Raw genomic sequence first — 12,161 nt, forward strand, 5'->3', positions numbered from 1 at the left:
CACCTTGTTTTAGTGGCAGGCGTATAATGTGCCAGAGAGAGTGACAATGTCCTACACTTACCAGAATAACTGTGTACGTTTACGACTGCAAGGCCAAGCTAAACCACTAAGGCAAATAAGTGGGCGATGGGTACCTCTCGAGTTGGGGTCAACTGATTGGGGCGACCGAATATGGCGCCTTTCGAGTCCGGCACAGTTTTCCATGAACTGTACACTTCCGGACGACCGCCCATTAAGTTTTTTGGCAGGTTTTTTCCTTAACAGGATTTTATAGATATGGCCGCTTATTAGTGCTATGAAAGACTGCTTAAATGTATGTGCATGACAAGGCATTTCAGTTGCTTTTCGCAGGTCAAGCTCGAGGGCAGCGAAACAGCATACCACACATTCACACCCCCACCCTTCCCAAATTTAGTAGTGGGTATTCAGGTAAGAGCCTCCCCTTGAGCTCGGAGCTAGATACGGGGTACCGACGGACAGAGCGGGGCCTCAACCACCGAGCAGTTGCTGGGTGAGGTGAGGCATACTCCCACAGCAAGTTGGGAAAAGAAGAGTACGTACTCTCTTACATGGACACACTATTCAGTTCTGGTAGGGTGGTCTCTGACCACTGACGTACTCATTCCTTTTGAAATATTTTGTAACATTTTGACACATATGTTATTCTGATGCTGTGGTATTTTACATCCACTAAGTCCTGAAGAAAGCCGGGCACCATTGCCATGGCGGCTGAAACATGTCGACTTCACCTATTGTTAAGAGATAGTAAATTTGTTCCATACTATCAGGTTGTTTTTATTCTTGACATTCGGACCATCTTCAATAAACATATTTTTCGTCCTAATAGTCATTTTTACTTTCACATTCACGATATCACTGCAAACCATCAGCACTCGCATACTATGATAAGCATACTGGCTGAGTTAATTTGGAGTAAGAAGTCAAGTATCCAATACTGTTAGCCTGTTGGCAACATTGGCTGCATAGACTCTTCTCCGCTGTTTTCCAGAAGACGAGGCTCCGCCAAATGGGTGGGCTGATGGAATTCACACTTATGCCGACTGCTGGGAAAGTGATCGGAGTGTGGTGGGCTTTCTTTCTCAGACATGAGTCCCTTTCTCACTGCTCCATCAGGATTCAAGCAAGCCGGGCCGAAGAAGGCTGAAATGCCAGAAACCGGTCCCCGGTAGCTTGTCTCCTTTCTGGTGAAGAATTGGCTTGGTAGTTTAGTCTGCCCTGTTCCCATGATGCACTGGGCCAGGGACAGACTGATTTGCATATAGCCAGGTTCTGAGCTGGGATGGGGCAGTGAGATAAATAACGGTGATGGATCAAGCCCTGATCTTTGGACTGGGTAAGAGTGGTCTGTTTAACTCAGACACTCTGTTCATCACCACCCCCTTTTGTAAATCGTTTTTGGCCACTATAGGTGTGGCAGGGTATACTCAGACATGAGTCCCTTTCTCACTGCTCCATCAGGATTCAAGCAAGCCGGGCCGAAGAAGGCTGAAATGCCAGAAACCGGTCCCCGGTAGCTTGTCTCCTTTCTGGTGAAGAATTGGCTTGGTAGTTTAGTCTGCCCTGTTCCCATGATGCACTGGGCCAGGGACAGACTGATTTGCATATAGCCAGGTTCTAAGCTGGGATGGGGCAGTGAGATAAATAACGGTGATGGATCAAGCCCTGATCTTTGGACTGGGTAAGAGTGGTCTGTTTAACTCAGACACTCTGTTCATCACCACCCCCTTTTGTAAAAAGGGCTTTCTTTCTGAGCACTAAGAAGGTTGCTTGTCTGATTTAATAGACTGAATTTCTCCCTTATGTTGTATATGTATTGAATTAGGGGTATGGAGTTGAGTTGGTCAATAAATACTATCCCTTAGACCCTTGTGTATACCTTTATATTTTTATTCAGGTAAGAGCCCCATACAGGTGGTGTTGAAAGATTAGATGCGAATGCAGACAGTACAGGTCTAACCCTAAAGAGCACCACTACATACTATGCTACCGGCAAGGGGTGTTGCTATATAAGCTCTTGACAGTGAGTGGGACCTCTCTGCAGGGCTGCAAAAGCTCAACGTGTATTTGAGGATTGCATCCCTGTTCAGGGGGGTCCCGCTCCTCACCACAGCCTGATCAATAGTATCTTCTAGTCTGGCAGTTTTATAAACTAGGGGGGGGAGTTATGCTTCACTAAACTGGCCCCGTTGATGCTGTGGAAGGTGTGCAAATAGGTGTTAAAGTACTGATGCGTGATGTCCCGAGTTGCCATCCTGCAATCCTCTGCAGGGCAGCCTCACCTTCACAAAACGGCTCATTAAGTCAAAACATGGACCACAGTTGTGACCATTTAAGGACAAGCCCCTGACTGGCTCCACCCACCCAAAGAAACACCCGCGTAGCCTGTCAGGGGCTCACATAATTTAAATAAACAGAAACCTGGGGGGGGGAAGGGGAGCAGGCACCACTCAGGGAAGTAATGCATATTAAGCCCAACGTGTCCACCTTAACCCAACATACAAAGAAGTGCAAGTTACAGTTATCCACCCTGCTAAGTCAGGATCTCAGCCACCCATTTACGTAGGACCCTGGTCTTCAATCCTCACCCGCAGCTGTATCCGCAAACTCGAAAGTGAGGGCGGCCACAACTTTAAGGTAGCCATTACCTTACAGTCTGTGTTAACCAGGCATTACAAGTTATAGCTCGTGCAAAGCCCACTCAGTCTCTCATCCTTCTAAATAAGTACCACTAAAGGGGCTAACTGGAACGGTATTTTAAAGGGATAAACACAAAGCACTACACATTAAAGCCAACCAACGCCGCTCACTCGCCCCAAAACCATCCCAGCTACCAGAAAAAAAACACCATAATAACGACGTACAAACAATTGTACTGCGCGCTGAAGACTAGATATAAAAAAATTTAAAAAAATCGGTAATGTTGCCGACTGATATGGTTGTGTGGGAAGAAACTTGCTTCGGTCTTGTTTTGTTGGGATTTGCGCTTAATTTGTGTATTTCAAGATACATTGTGCTTGTTTTAAACTTCTGTCCTGGAGACACTGGTCTGGGAGCGCGGGCGGCTGATTATGTATTGGAGGCCTTAACCGAGACCCCGTTAACGCGTGTGCCTTATTCTCATGAGGAAGTTGAATGAGGTAAGAGAAGGGATTCAATTGGGTTGAAGGAAAGGGGAATACTGGCTGGCTGAAACCAGAATGAACAAAGATGTGTACGTGGAGCCGACGGGGGGAATGGAAAGTGAAACTGCATGCTAACTTGCCTGGGAAGCGGGACAGGAGATGTGCACACCGTGTGCGCGTGGCTGTACGTGCGCGTCCACCTGCTCAAATCGCCAAAAGCTCTGCGCGTGCCCATCTCCTGTCCCACTTCCAAGGCAAGTCGGCAACAATAAGATCTCGCTGGCGACAGCGCTTCGCGCTACGTCGCCAGGTGCGAGACCTAAAAATATTGACCAACTTTTAGGGGAAAGTACGCACTTAGGCTTGTGTGTCTTTTTTTAAGAGAACACAACCAGTGTTATTGTTGTGATCTGAAAGCACTTACAGGTTAAGACTGGACGCACCACGTCAATTAGGGACTACAGGCTCTTGTTCATAAACTCAGTATCTTCTGCTCTCCCTCAGGTATCAAGGTTAAAGGCCTGTTGTATCCTTGAGTCCTCAGCAGTTAAACAAACTTCCAGAGAGATTTTAATTGTAATTGCCTTTATATAGCACTTACTACCCCTGACGAGTGCTTTTTGGCAAGTAGCATGCTACTCCGGAACCCAAATAGGATTAGTGGTGAATTAGTATAGGGAGATATGAAATTAATTCGAGTGGTGGACATGTGGGTCTGTTTGTTGGATTGAAAAGTATAGTGGAGGGATAGAAGAGGGAAGATCTAGAAAGTCTTTATTTGGAGATTATCACAGTAGCAGGAGGTTTGGGATGAATAGCCATCTGAAGGTCATGAGTTTTAATCCTGGGAAGGCATTCCCATTTATTCAATGGTCAAAAAACTGTGTACCATTAAATTGGGTGATAGTAATATATCTATTGTGCCTAGAAACAGCAGACTTGGTATGAAGTGCTATATAAAAACAAGTTATTGTTATTCTAACAGCTGCAGCGTTCAGTGTTAATCTGCTGGGTGGGGCAGCCGTGGTGCACATTAGTTCTCCATTGTGATCCCTGTTTATAAGGAAGCAGCAGCGGGAGTCAGTGGCGGCTTCTCAGATGGCGCAGCCTTTTGGTACCACATCCCAGAGAGGGTGGTGAGGCTGCCAGCCACCAGGGGCAGTCGACAAGGGCAGGCCCTGGCTGGGTTCACAGACAGACAGACAGCCACATTAGGACATGGGCCAAGGTGGTGAAGTGCCCGGGGCCCGGCTTCCAAGGGCCCCTCTGGTGCATTGAAAGGGTCGGTCAGCAGTCGCTCTGTGCTTAAAAAGTACATTATATTGTTTGACAGATGGGTAGGCAAACCTGACAGAGCTCAGTATACATGCCATTCCTGCCCAACCTTAACCCTTGCGGCCTGAGGTATTTGGTGGCAATTAAACTAAAAAAATAACCTTTCTATCTCATGTCTCTCTCGTTGCTACACCTCACCTCTTATGCTCCACCCTCTGTTATCTCTCTGTCTTGCTCTACATTTCTAGATATCTCCCCCTTTCAGTCACAACTTTATCTTCTTCAAATACGTCTACCTCACCTCTCTCTCACCTATCACCACCCTAGCTCTCTCACTAAGGCACATCTCTCTCTGCCACTCTCTGTGCTAACCTCCTCCACCCTCCCTATCTACCACTTCTCTCTTCCACGCCTCTGTCTCTTCACTTCACCCTTCTCTCTCCCCTCGCGGAGGTTTCCCTCTCCTCTCCCTTTCACTGGCCTTTACTTACCTTTCTCTCTCCCTCATCTCTTTATCTTTCCTTTGTCGACTTCTTTATTCCTCACCATTTCCTAGCCCTCTCTCACCCGTCTCTCTGTCTCGCATCTCCACATACATCTGCCATTACTCACTACAAGTCTACCTCTATTAATCTTGGCCTCCACCGCTGTAGCTGACCTCCCTTCATGGCTCAGGTCTCCATCTATCTCACCCCCAGAGTACCCTACTTCTCTCCCTCTCTCTACATTTCATAGTTCCCGTCTCTAGCTCCCTACTCATACTCTAAACGTTTACCCATCTCTTTAACCCTTTCTCTACCTATCTTGCATTTCTCTAGGTTTCTCCCACTAGATCCCTTCACTGCTTGTCTGTCTCTACCTCTTTCCTAACAGGTTCCTCTTTCTACCTTTCTTCGCTCTCCACCTCACGCATGTGCGATCCCTACCCCTCCTCCTCTTTCTATGTGCCTTTAATGCGTGTCTAGCTTTACCTTTCTACAAAAACCTCCCTATCTCTGGATCTCTCTTTGCCTAACTCTTCCTCTGTCTGCCTCTCTGGATCTCCCTTTCTGGTTCCCTCACCCTTCGTTCTTCACCTTCCATCTCTCCCTGGCTCACCTCATTCTCTCTCTCTTCTCTAATTCCCTTCTCCATCTATTTTCCACTTCTCTTGCCCTCCCATCCTCTTCACTTCTCTGCCCTCCTCCTGTCTCTCACCCCCTCCCATGTGCCCCCTCTGTACCCACTCCCACGGTGAGAGGCCACTGACCAGCCAGAGATGTGCACATAGAAAGATGATTGGAGGCGAGGGGAAGCAAATTAAAGAGATTGTATCTTATGAAACGACAAACAATCTGGGAGGAGTGAATGAATTTCACTGTTGCAGCACAAATGCCAGTTGTGAAGGGGGTTTATTTGTGGTTTTAAACATCTGCCTATTAAATCTACACTTCCAAAGTGCAATGTCATTATCTCTTATTTTAATATTATGTACTACTACACCAAATCACTCTTAGTGTATCTGTTGTACAATGGGCGAAACAGGCTGGTTAGACACTGACTTCCCTGTAAAATGTTGATGCAAAACAAAAACAAAAAATGAAAACAAGCATTTGCAATGCAATAGGTCTTGCATTTGGGAGAATTTACGCTATTGGCATTGTGAATGACAATGCCTTTTATTTATGTTTTAAAAACCAAAACCTAAATAAAAGGCATTGTCATTTACAATGCCAATAGCTCAAACTCCAGTGAAATGCGAGACCTATTCAAAGAAGCGGCCGCCATTGTCCAGGGCAACTTGGAAAGTGAAAGCGCGCATGGCGTGCTGAATGTTGCAAGAAAGCATGTCCTGCCTGCAGTAGGAGAAACTCATTAAAGAAAATAATGCTTAGAGACTAAAAAAGACGCACCGTCTAACAACCAGAGAAAAAGGGCCAGTCCTCATGGGAGGTTATAACTGAAGACAAGGTGGTACTAAGGAGGGACTAACAAGCCTATTAACGAATCAGAAGTCAGCATTTACGAAGGACAATTACACAAGTCCATGACAAATATGGGCGGGGAGTGGGTGGGGTTTCAAGTCCATACCCGAGTACAGCATGTCTCGCAGAGCAGCACATGCGCTGCCCAGGCTCGACCTAAAAAAACATCTAGATCTGAAGTTTCAAGTTTTCTTTCGGTATTGTTTGGCTGGTGGACTTCGGCAGGTCGAGCTTTTGGCTTTTTTTATGTGCTCCCACATTTTCTAAAGTTTAATATATAATTCTATACAGTTTGACATCAGGAGGGTTCGAAATAGCTGAAAATAAGTAAGAAATTGGAAATTGTTCCAAAGGGGAACCACAACGTATGTCTCTGCGGCCTGTGCATGGTCATGCGCCTTCTTCGCCCTTCAATAATGGACAGCATTGTGGTCTGTGGTCAAACTTCAATCGACTATCACCACCGAGATATTCACAGAGAACAGCGGTACCCACCATCGGTCAAGGGGCGGGGCCACGCTTGATCTGCAGCACACCAGCAGCTGGTAACTAGACTGTATTTACACAGTGAGTGGTTGTCCTGAAAATATAGCATGGACTCAGCCCCTTTAACGTGAAGTTAACCCCATCTCTTGTTCATTTGCTACCAGACCTAATCTGGATACATCTGGATACACATCTGTGAACCCTGCCTTTAATCTCTGGCATTTGTTGGTGCTGGCAGTCTGGATGTCACTTGTATCTGCAGACAGGTGCAGACATGTGGACAGGCCCTCGATGGTATGTTTTGGAATTCTTTCCCAGAGAAGGAGATTTAAATCCGATAAATGCAAGTGAGGCACGTAGGACCGAACAATGTGAAATGCAAGATTGTTTCTTAGACTCTGCATTGGGCGGTGAATGTCTGAGGCATTCTGAATATTTTTCAACAGCAATTAATAAACAGTAGCGGCCCGCCCTAGGTCTGTTTTCATGTGAATCTTGGAGATCACATGTTATGTCACAGTTCGATGCGTGAACTGTATTTTATCTATAGCACGAAGGAATGTGTGCGGTATTTTCTTTGAAGATAGGAGCGCAGAACAATTATAACCTTCTTAGGTGTGTCAGTTCATTCTAATAAAACGGCGGTGCGCTTTATTTAGTTATTTTTCAATAGCTAGTATGTGCTTCATGGCGCTTTAAATGTCTTCCACCGAAAATGCAGATTTTATTTGAAAAGCGAAATTTTGATTCTACTTCTAATTTTGTAAACGTTTGCGCGAAATTTAGAATACCAGACAGGCGGTAGGGCAAAAACCTGAAAAGTGTTCAATTACAGGTGTTTCTACTCTTTATCTGTTCAGAGCAAGGCTGGAGTTTTTTGGTTAACCTCTTGGTAAGCCATTCTTAGGGGTACAAAGGTAGGAGATGCCATGTCACAAAGTGAGGTCAGGTCACCTTTGACATCATTGACATCACAGAAATTACCTTAAAATTGGTAAAACCCCTAAAATGTGTTTAATGTATACAAAGAAACAATCTGAAAGTAATAATAAATGATAAAACTATACAAAAAAGAAAAGCTTGACTAAAATACACACACTTACCAACTTACATCGTTCTGAATCAGTGCTGTGCATTGCACCAGTGGAGTGTGCCCCCAAAACAGAGCTTTGCACCACAACTGTGACTATGTAAAAGACACAGAACAAAGCCTTGTATGGCATACTTCTGAAGACATATCTTTTAAACACCAGAAACTCTTAGATGCTGTCATTTGCATAAAATAGGCGTATTTGTATCAAAACATATACTTGCCATTCGCATCAAAAGCGCTCGTTTTTCCCACAATACCAGCTTGTCATATGCAGCCAATAGACGCATTTGACCCGAAACATATGTCTGTCATTGTAACACAATATTGTGTCCCAAATATCAGTTTGTCACCTGCTGCAGAAAATGAGCTTTACTTGGGGCTTTAAGTGGGCCGGGTCCTGCTGGTGTTCATCACTGCTCGTTTTAACAAGCATTGGCATCGCCAATAGGTCTCGCCTTTGGGCCCTTACAAGTGTTTAGCTATGCACCTCCCCTCCCTGAGCTTCACTACGTCCAGAAATAACGGTTAATTCCTCCAACCTCTACTCGCTACATCTGAATTATATTGACCATCTATCTATTGCACCCTCGTGTATATTACTATGTATGCCTACATACGTGTGTATTCCTTGTAAATGATGTCTGTTCATTGTTTGTAAAGCGCTCTGATACCATCGGTATATTAAATTTGAAAAAGTAAATACAAATGGATAACTCCTTATAAGAATCATTCTGGGTGTTACAGGGTGCAAGAGGAGGAAGGTTGGGTTTAAGGTGTTAAGCATAGACAAAACAGAAGTGCCTTTCATTTTGAGAACACAGCTCCATAGGTCATGGAAAGAAGCCTACGAAGCTCTCTTGCCTCAGGTGACCACCAGGGTGAATATAGCAATTTTTTTGCTGTTTAAGTCATGGCGGTGGTCACAATCTTTAGCAAGGTTTAACGTTTTTGCAGGCCCCGGGGCTAACATGCCCAAACTGGTAGGATCCAGCGGGGTTATCAACATGCTTCCTTCCATATTGCACTAAGACTTGTTTTGGGGTGTTATTTGTGTGAAGGGTGAGAAAGTTGAGTACAAGGGCAACCTAGGGGGAAAAAAACGCACCACACAGACCAATTACAAAACTACACAAGTGATGTGGGGGTAAAGTGTATATTTCCCAGGGGGCAATGGAAATGAATGAGTGGATGCAGTCATACCTCTTGAATGCAGTGTGTCCCAGGTGCTGAATAAAATAAAGCACCGAGTGACCTGAAGGAGATGAGTGCGAGCGAACACGGACTACATTTTAGGTTACTTAAGACAAAAAGCACATTTACCAATTGGTGGGAGGGGGGGGGGGGGTGATCTACGGAATTAAAATGAATCCAGCGTTTTTAATTATGCCAAAAAGATTACAGTTTTTGCACAGAGAAGGAATGTTCCATGGACCCGTACGGTTTCCCAATTAAGTGACACGGAGTCATTTTGTGGCACAAGCATGTTTACAGTTTTATACCACAAAAAATGCCACCCCACTCATTCCATTAGCCCTTGATTATAGGCAACACATCAGCTTCAATCGGATATGTCAGGTATTTTATTTACCTTTGTTCTCAAAAGTTTTTTTCAAAGATTCATAACTTCTCATGGCAGAGAAGAAACACTGTACATATAAAAAATAATAGACATATTAACAACAATACAGTATTTACAACATGAACAGAATCGCAAAGTGAATCATACAAAACAACTGTACCAGTTTCAGGATGTTCAGACAAAGGTGCAAAATGAATATGCAAACCTCAATGACCATAGATGAACAAGGTTTTTGAACACTATTGGACAGAATCACATTCACAAGGAGATGTCACATTACACAAATGTTGTAATTCTAGAAACTCTCAGTGATCAGAAATTACGTCTCCTTTCATGCCGACGCGTTTCGAACTCCAAACAGTAGTTATGGGTTCTCTTCAGGGCCTGGTTGCTTTCTGTCTTATTTGTCGCTGTTGTTCTCAGGTAGGGTTTTGTGCATCAATGAAACTGTCGTCTTTCAGTGTTTATCGGTCCGTGTGGGGGCCATCCCTACGCGCGGTGAAGTTTTTGTCCTTTTAAGCCGGCACCGCGCGTTTCGGGAGCCGCTGGCTCCGTTATCAGCTGATTTCAGTCGGTGGCTCTTAGCGCGGGTCCCGTGTACGATCCCGTGTTGCTTTTAGCTGTGCGCTCGTTTAAGCGTCTTACTCCCACCAGGATTCCGCTCGCTATGGCAGTCTCATTGATGCACAAAACCCTACCTGAGAACAACAGCGACAAATAAGACAGAAAGCAACCAGGCCCTGAAGAGAACCCATAACTACTGTTTGGAGTTCGAAACGCGTCGGCATGAAAGGAGACGTAATTTCTGATCACTGAGAGTTTCTAGAATTACAACATTTGTGTAATGTGACATCTCCTTGTGAATGTGATTCTGTCCAATAGTGTTCAAAAACCTTGTTCATCTATGGTCATTGAGGTTTGCATATTCATTTTGCACCTTTGTCTGAACATCCTGAAACTGGTACAGTTGTTTTGTATGATTCACTTTGCGATTCTGTTCATGTTGTAAATACTGTATTGTTGTTAATATGTCTATTATTTTTTATATGTACAGTGTTTCTTCTCTGCCATGAGAAGTTATGAATCTTTGAAAAAAACTTTTGAGAACAAAGGTAAATAAAATACCTGACATATCCGATTGAAGCTGATGTGTTGCCTATAATCAAGGGCTAATGGAATGAGTGGGGTGGCATTTTTTGTGGTATAAAACTATTTACAAGGTCCAGCCTTCCCCACTGAATAAGGGCCTAACTCCTTCCTTCTTTAAACAAGCATGTTTACGGCGTGCCTGCTGGATAGGACGTTGCCTGCCACACAGAAAGCTGCACTGCTTCCTCTCACTCACAACAGCGAAAGGGGGAGGGGGGCAAAAGTGTACCGATTCAGTACAATACCCACACCACCCAAAATTGCACTCTTCACTAAATGGAGATTAACGCACTCACCGAAAACGACTCCAGTGCTAGTAAGGTACCATTAATGAAGGCTCTTAGAAGCAGTAAACATATGCCGATGTAGCCTGGTTTTAGTCCCCCTGAAACACCGCCACCAAAGCCCCGCCAAAACAAGATTGATTGCGTTTACGCATAACAGACTTAGGCCCACATGCATCAACAATGCCATTTGTGATTCCTTATTAGTGAAAAATAAGGTTTAACTAACAAGGAATAGCAAAAGGCTATGCATGAAGAAATCGCTAAAAAAATTGCAATTTCTTAATATTCCTTAATTGTGATTAAGTAATACCTCCCCATTCATTCCTATGGGCCTAGAGGCCCAAAGTGCAAAAATTGTAAGCTAATCATTAGGATTGGGGCGAAAAGGACGAGAGGCTGCGGGGCGGGAGGAGGAAGGCATGGTCAGAGAGGAGAGGTGGGGAGTGAAAAAAACAAACGCAGCCGCAAAGTGGTGTTTGGCTGTAACGAAGGTAAGGAGTTCTTTAAATGCCTGCCTGGTGGTTCCGAATTTTAAATGGGCAGGATGCCGTCTCATTCGTCCCTCCAGTACAATCGGTAAGTCTTCGATCCCCAGCCCTGTGGTTTACTGCTAAAGTACTCAGAGGTATACAAAAGGGAGAAATTGACTCAGACTTCAATAAGTCTATGAAAGAAAGAGCTCATTTCAATGGGAGCATGAACACAAATATGTACTGGAGAAATTACAATTTTCACATCTAACAACACATTGCAGCTGCAGGTGTAGCAGGTGTGGTAGACGGGTACTAATGGTTTCTCTCCGTCACTCCTGCAAACTACAGAAGCCACCTAGACACATCCCCAGCTACATCCTCCCTAGGGCTGCTTAACTCTTCCAGTAACTGAGGGAAGGCTCTTGGGAGAGTTGTGGGTTTGCCTTCAGTTCCTTCCACGCTGTTGCCATGGAAGTACCTGCAGTGCCTGACAGCCATTTTACATCCTGGTTAGCAATTTTTTTCCCACACAAGTTAAAAAGCTGCAAATTACTCATGCCGTAAGATGTGCTTGGGTAAAGGATTCTGCATGTGCACAGTGCGCACTGTGCCCCACGTGTGAAGCATGCACAATTTGTGCTTTCAAAGTTGAGGTCATTGGCAGGGCCATTGCATACGTACGCACACCCCTTACTCACAAAGGAATGAATTT

At 44.7% G+C, this 12,161-nt stretch overlaps 1 protein-coding gene across 1 annotated transcript in view; it reads right to left on the reverse strand.

The window, feature by feature from the left end:
- ARHGAP31 (Rho GTPase activating protein 31) overlaps positions 1-12,161 on the reverse strand; it is a 529,489-nt gene that overhangs the window by 415,381 nt on the left and 101,947 nt on the right. The gene's annotated exons all lie outside the window — the stretch shown is intronic.

This window comes from Lissotriton vulgaris, chromosome 8 (genome assembly GCF_964263255.1).
Source record: "Lissotriton vulgaris chromosome 8, aLisVul1.2, whole genome shotgun sequence".
NCBI classification, from domain to species: Eukaryota; Metazoa; Chordata; class Amphibia; order Caudata; family Salamandridae; genus Lissotriton; species Lissotriton vulgaris.